Consider the following 8,099-nt stretch of genomic DNA (forward strand, 5'->3'; position numbering starts at 1 on the left):
CTGTGTCCTGTTACTTTAAGTACAATGCGATGAACGCAAGATCTGCAGCATATTTCACCAACTAAATTGCATCCTGTACAATTTCCATGACTTAGAAGAATTATCCACTGTTTCTATTTTCTTGCCTCTGATTCATTCAGTAGGGGGCTCATATCTGACTTCTGCTCTCACCACCTCATCAAAATTGGTCTTATGTGACCCATTCTCACCCAGGAACATCCTCCCTGTTAGGGGTAGATTAAGGTTGATTTGAATCACCCAATTCCAAACCCTTCAAACAAATAGTCACCCCAAGATACTCCCATTTTCACAGTTGCCTCTAACTCTGGGCCCCTGTTTCTTTGCACACTATGTCTCTCATCCCCATGAAGCTCTGCTCATTTCACACGAAAGAAAAAAAACTCAGCATTCATGAGTTTATTGAACATTCAGGTTGAAGCAAGCTGATTGGGGAAGGGGACTTTATTACATCAACTTAAATAAATCCTATTAAACATTAAATATTTCATTCTTAATATTACCCCAGAAACATCTACTGGCATTACACCTCATATAACCCAGCCTCAGACCATCACTTATAATATCTCAAAGGCATTCACCTCTTCTTTCATGGATTGCCAAAGAGACTTCAAGTTCTTCTTTAATTGGCCAGGACAGTTTAGCTCTCGGCAGTTCATATTACCTGGCTTCGTAACCAAGACACCTAGAATTCAGCAGAAAGGAAAAAGGGCTTGAGGGGGAGTCGTATTAATTACCAGGATTCATGCTCCCTAGGAGGCAGCTGTGGTATTAAGCAACAAAACTGGCTTTTATTCCACTCTCCAAGGAAAGAGAATAGTTGTGTAGTTCATTACTAATGTATGTCATAGATTCTTTCCTCCAGGAAGTGGATGAGAGAAAGACAAGATCCACTCTCTACCCATGCCCCCCCTCTCTGCCCTAATCCTTCTTAATTCTCCTAGAACCTGGGTTAAGACTGAGCCCTCTTGGGATATGACTTCGTCTCTATCCCTTAGACACAGTCCCTTTCTAACTCTCTCCCCCAGTACACTCACCAGGAGCTCACTTCCTAAAGTCTCTTGTGCTCCACCTTGGGCTCCCCTAGGTCTCGAGCCACTGGATCAGACAGGGGTCCCCGTGGGTCAGCAGACCTTGGCAGACCTTGGGAGACCAGGAAATGGGAGGTCATATTTTTACCTAAGACCAGTACCTTCATGATATAAGATCAGCCAGAAAGGTGAGCTACATTCCCCAGCCTGTCTCTGTCATCATGGCCACCACATGTGTCAAAGGGCTCTCCTGAGACTCTGATTCCCAAACTGAAAAGAAGCATCATGAGGAGGGCATCCTGTCCTTCCTTCAGGATGTCTGCCTCCTACAAATAGGGGGATAGATGCTCCTGAACATATTCTTTCCCTTCCAAACTGTGCCACCAGTGGGAGCAGGAGCTCTCCTTCAGTGGGTTCAACCCTTAGCCTCCAGCAGAAAGCTTCAAGTCCTAATGAGAGAATGGATAACCGTGCAAGGAAAAAATGATTAACTTCAATGCCAACTAATAAATTGTTTTTGCATTTGATGTGCTGTTGACTCTCAACACTTTGTACAAACACAGTGGTCCTTAGGCCCTTTACCCCTGCCACCTAGAAATAGAAAATGGCTTGTATATTGGTTTTATTCAACCTGTTGTCTGCATTAGAATCAGAGAAGGGGCCTGGGTCCTCGTGGACTGCCCCTGTGGGCTGCCTCCTCTCCGATCATCATAAAGAGTATTTGGGCAGACAGAGGGCTCGGAATAGGGCATGCTTTATCAGGGATGCTTCTGCCAACAAGGAAGAGGCTCTTTCCTTCTCCATCTTCCCAAGTCCAAGCTGGAATTTCCAACCCTGCTCTGCTTTTCTATTCCCTGAGGGTCACCTAGGCGTGTTCCTGCTCTGCTTCATGAATTAACCTTACTAACAGTGAGAACTTGGATAAGTATTCAGGTCTTGGGAGGTCTGTCTGTCCAAAAATATTTTGCTGTAAACAGCACCTACACTCTGCTCCAATAAAGCCCAATGCTTTAAGCTACTTCAAATGTCTCTTGATGTTATAGCTCATTGCAAAACTCTCTCTAATCCAATCACAGACGCAGGCTTTTTCTCCTTTCTGTTGATACATGGCCAAAAACTTTACACAAGTACCGGTGACTACTCACATCATTGTATACCTACCCACTGTGATTGCTGGCCACATTTAAGTGTCCTGTTCCAACCACAAACCAAAATCCTTCTCTCTATTCCCGGGCACTGCACTGCCCTGGACTGTCACTCACAGGGGCAGTGTTTGGCCTCCAGCAGGGCTCACCTCATCCCCAGACCCACAGTAGGAGCCCCGCCTCCAGGGAGAACTACAGTCCACATCCCTTGCCTGCAAAATGACAAGCTTTTAAGTATTTTCAGATTTTTACCTGAAAACAAGAATAATTACATCTGGGCTATCACTTAAATAAAATAAAGTGTGTCTATACAATATAGAAGCCATCAATTAACCCGTGGTATGCATCCTGATGCCTGCTTATAGCACTGTTGATAGTTAACGTTTCCTGATAATGCACAAGTGATACCATGATCTCCTGCACACTCACAAGGAAGCCTTCATATTGGTGTTGGCCCCAGCTGCTGAAAATGTGTCTATATCCTATTCACACACATACACCTCAATTTCCTATTAAATGTTATAAGTTAACACTAGCAGTGAAATTTTGAATTGGCCTACACTATAATTTCAAAAGAACTTTTATTGCTCCTACTTATTTCACTCTAACATCATTCATATGCCAGGTGGCCAGCTATTAGAATGACTGACAGGATCCTGAAGAAGTTCACCAGTTTTTCATGGCCTTTTTGATGAGCTTTGGTGGTCAGTCACTTAACTAATCACTTATTCACTCAGGAAAGATTTACTGAGTAAAAATGTATAGGGAGTGGGAGATCCAGAAATGCCTGGTACAGCCCAACATCCAGGAAGAGAGACAGATGTGCTAATAATTAAAACAATATAATAATCAATATGGGAAAGGCAAAACCAACCAGTAAACAGGAGGAAAAAATTAGCCCAGCCTTCAGAGAGATGAGAGAAAACGTCAGGGATGTTTGAGCTGAGCCTCAATGATGCATTGAAATCTGCCACATGGATAAAGAGTATTGAGAGCCTAGAAAACAGCATGAGCCAAAGCTCAAGGTGGTGAGAGAGTACAGTCGATCGTAGTGTCTATGAGAAGGTGGGGAGAGAGGTATGGCTGGGCCTAATAGTGAAGAGGAGGCCATGTTACTTGGGTAAGTGATTGGTAAAGTAACTGACTGTCAAATTCTACACACCAGGTTTTCAAGGAAAGGATTGGCATGTTTATTTTTATTTTTATTTTTTTCTAAAGAGAGCTTTTCTTTTTTTCTTTTTTTTAAATATATCTTTATTGATTTCAGAGAGAGGAAAGGAGAGGGAGAGAGAGAGATAGAAACATCAATGATGAGAGAGCCATTGATCGAGCCCACAACCCAGGCATGTGCCCTGACCGGGAATTAAACCCGATCGCCTGGATCCTAGGTCGACGCTCAACTGCTGAGCCACGCCCGGCCGGGCTAGCATGTTTAAATCTGTGTTTCAGAAAAACATGACTTTGGCAGCATTGTGGCCGATAGCGCAGAGAGGAGAGAGACTGGAAGCAGAAAGAACATTTGAGAATTTGTGTGTTAAGATGGATTAGAGAAAAACCTTGGAACTAAAACCAATGGGTGTGATCATGATTGGAACTAAAACCAATGGGAGTGATCACGATTGGAATTAAAACCAATGGGTGTGATCATAATTGACATGATCATGATAGACATGATAGGGGGTGGCTGGGGCCTCATACGTATCCCCAGGACCTTACCACTTCCCCTGTTGGCTTCTGGCCGTCAGCGTCAGTATTCCCCTGCCAGTGGGTTTTTGCAAGAACAACAGAATGTTGCCCTGCCTGCCCTTGGTTAAGAAGTTGTACTTTCCAGGGAAGTTACCTCTCTCAAGCAGCCATCAACCAAGGACTGACAGAAGTTGCTATAAAACAGGCAATCCGCAGAGTGTCCTTATGGAATCAAACTCCAGTTGCCCACTATGGTAGCTGGCTTTAAAAATGGCTCTTACATCCATGTTTGTGGCAGCACTATTCACAACAGACAAAGGTGAGAGCAACCCAAGTGTCCACGGACAGATAGATAAATGGATTTTTTAAATGTGGTATAAACATACAATGTAAAATTGTTCAGCTTTAAAATGGAAGAAAATGCTGACACATGCTACAACATGGGTGAACCTTGAAGACATTATGCTAGCTGAAACAGCCAGTGAAGAAATTACAAATAATAACTGATTTCACTTATATGAGGTACCTAGTCAAATTCATAGAGATAGAAAGTAGAATGGTGCCAGGGACTGAGAGCTGGGAGAAGTAGGAAGTTAGTATTGAATAGGTAAGCAGTTTCAGTTTGGGAAGAGAAAAACAGTTCTGTGAGAGGATAGTGGAAATGGAAAGGTGGAAAAATAAGGGAAACAGTGTAACCTGTGAAAATAGCCATCAACTCATCAGCTGCGCTGACTTGACCAGGTTCAGGATGCTAAAGCTACTTTCATTCTATTTTATCACCTTTTGTGGCGTCAAACTTAGCTCAAGCTCCAGTGCTTATAAGCATTATTGGGCATAGTCAAAGCACACAAGTTAACCAGCCCAAAGTCCTGGCCTTTGGCCTTTGCTATATTTCAGTGAGGATTCAGTCAGGAGACAGAAATCATAATAGTTCATATGAGGAATTGTTAGGTAACAAAGTTGTTAACGAGGCAACTCAAAATGCAAGAAGAGAAGACTAAGATGTCATTAAGGTAGCAGCTAGAATAAGCTGCTACAAGCCTTAGTGCTGAGAGAACAAAAGGACAATGCTGGGATTATTAAAATTTAGAAGCTTGAGAGAAGGGCCCAGCAGAACTGAAAATCAGACCTCTGAGGAAGGGGCTCTGGGTAGCTGGTGGCCCTCGGGGTGCATGATGGGCTACTTTTGCAAGGACTGGAAAAGCTTCTAAGTGAATGTAGCTACTACTATAGAAAGACACCACTGTCACTGGGGTGAAGAAATGATGCTGGGGGAATAATCACAGGAACTGCAAGTATCTAAGAATAAAACGAAACTCACAGGACAAAACAGGAAAGAGAAAGCCCTCCTTCCTGAACTTGGCCTCTGTCCTTGGCCTGCTTAGACCAGTTTTAGCAAGAATCCTGCCACCTCAGTTTAGCAAAAGTCTCCCTCCCTTGATATATGATCAAACTCCTCATCCCCAACCCTCCACAGCTTATCACTCTTGCCTGGCCTCAGCAAGGAGCCAGTTAAGTCCTTGAGTCGATCTAGCAAGAGTCCAAATCTTAAAGTTTTCTCTTAGTAATTTTCCTTCCACAGACCCCCACCCTGCTCCTTGGTTATAAATCTCCACTTGTCCCTGATGTATTCAGAGGTAAGCCCAAACTTTCTCCCTAATTGCAAAGCCCACACTGCAGTCATCCCTCTTGAATAAAGTCTTCTTTACCAGCATTGGCAAGTGTCTGAATCATTTTTTTTAACAGAAGTCAACTGCAACTGAGAGCTGTTAGAAAGTGAAGGCATCCCAAGAAAGTGCCTGTGTATTTTCATTGAATCTTCAAAATATTCTGAATTCTAAATAACATGAAATATCAAAAAGTTGGTTGGACTTAAATTCATAATTTAAAGAGAAATTAAGACAAGAATTAATGGCATGTGACTCTTCAAAAATGTCAGTGTCATGAAAGAAAAAGAAATCCTAAGAAACTGTTCACAATTAAAAGAGACAAGTGAGATATGACAACCAGGAGCAATACATGATCCTAGTCTGGATCTTGTAGTACTCATGGGGAAAACAGGCTATATATATATATATATATATATAATGTATACACATACAGAGTTTCCCACAAAACACTCTGAATAATTATAAAGGCAGTATTTATTAAAATACATTTCATTTTCAAAATGTAAAAGACAGAGAGAGTAGAAAGAAATAGCATTCACTCTTGATTTCCCACTAGCCAACTGAATTGTCTAAACTCTGAATTCTGCCATGGCCAGTTTGGCTCAATGGTTACAGCACTGGCCCACTGATTGAAGGGTCTTGGGTTCCATTCCAGCCAAGGGCACGGACCATCCGGCCGGGCGTGGCTCAGCGGTTGAGTGTCGACCTAGGATCCAGGCGATCGGGGTTCGATATCTGGTCAGGGCACATACCCGGGTTGCGGGCTTGATCAATGACTCTCTCATTATAGGTGTTTCTATCTCTCTCTCCCTCTCCTTTCCTCTCTCTGAAATCAATAAAGATATATTTAAAAAAAACAAAACAGGGCACGTACCTTGGTTGCAGGCTCTATCCCTGGCCCTGGTCTGGGTGAGGGAGGCAACCAACCGACGTGTCGCTCTCACATCTATGTTTCTCTCCCTCTTCTTCCTTCCTTTCTCTCTGAAAAGCAATGGAAAAAATATCCTTAGGTGAGAATTAAAAAATTAATAAATAAATAAACTCTGAATTCTAATCTGAGTTTCATAAATGGGCCTACCAATCAGCAGAAGGCCAATACCAAGCATTCAGAAGAGTGTGTTAATGGCTATAGTATTTCCAAGGTAAATATTCAATTTAATCAGCATTAATAACTATCTAGTAGTTTTTAGGTCTTGGAGGCACACTCCGCAGGATTTGGAATGTAAATAAAATGCAATCATTACAGTTAAGGAGTCTGTGGGAAAGGTGTCCAAAAAGGACACAAAAAATAGAACATGAAACAGAATGAGTTTTCTTTAGGAGGTCTATGTATGTGTGAGCAGTAAGAGGAGGGGTACAAATATAGTGAGTGCTATGCGGATTCAAGGAGGGAGAAGATCTCATCTGAAGAGAAGGACTGGAAAAGGCAAAACAGGTACCTGGAGATGGACTTCAAGCATATGTTAGAATTCAGAGGGAACAGATGGCAGCAGTAGGCGTTTCAGTCAGAGCAAACAGTTTGAATAAAAGCATGGAGGCTTCAGGAAGACGTGCAGTGCATCTGAGAAAGGTCTACCTACCTTGGGTTGAGACAAAAAGAATAATTGGGAAACCTGGAAGGAAAGCCTTGAAATATAGGTTGGGTTGTAGGTAAAGTGTCTTAAATGCCACAGTAAGAGTTTTTTGTTTAATCCAGTAGGAATTAGAGTTTTTGGTGGTTTTAGACTGATATGATAAAAACGATTCAGTATACTAATCTAGCACCACTTTGAAACATGAACTGGCAGAGGGAACTCTGAAAACAGGGAATCAGGAGGAGAGCTACTATGATAGTACAAGCAAGAACCAATCAGAATTACTGCAGTGTATAATAAAAATGGAAAGAAAGAAATGAAAGGCACATGACAGGTAGAATACACAGAGCTTGTAAACAACATAGAAAATAAGATCAAGGCAGGTTTCAGAACAATAAGGAAAATGGAGGTGCTAGTGTCAAACAGGGGAGCCCAAGATAGGAGTCTGGAGCCGTGAAAGAAGATAAGGTTGTTCCATGAACAGGAATACTGTTAAAATAGAGATGTCTAGCAGAGACAGAAACTCCATTCTAATGTTCATACCAAAGGGAAAGAATTCATAAAAATATGATAAGAAAAGCTAAAAAAAAGTAAATGCCACAGAGAAATTTTTTATTTATTTCAGAGAGAGGAGAGGAGAGAGAAAGAGAGAAACATTGATGTGAGAGAGAAACATCGAACCGTTGCCTCCCACACATGCCCTGACCAAGGATGGAACCCGCAACTGGGATATGTGCCCTGACTGGGAATCTAACCTGCCACATTTTGGTGTACAGGATCACACGACAACCAACTGAGCCACCTTAGCCAGGGCTACAAAGACATTTTTTTAGTATGTTTTTAATGATGTTTTGAGAGAGAGGAAGGGAGAAGGAGAGAGAAAAACATCGACATCAACATCAATCAGCTGCCTCCTGCATGCCCCATGCTGGGGATCAAGCCCTAAACCCGACATGTGCCATGACTCAGAATTGA

Source organism: Miniopterus natalensis, chromosome 1, assembly GCF_054644295.1.
Source record: "Miniopterus natalensis isolate mMinNat1 chromosome 1, mMinNat1.hap1, whole genome shotgun sequence".
NCBI lineage: Eukaryota > Metazoa > Chordata > Mammalia > Chiroptera > Miniopteridae > Miniopterus > Miniopterus natalensis.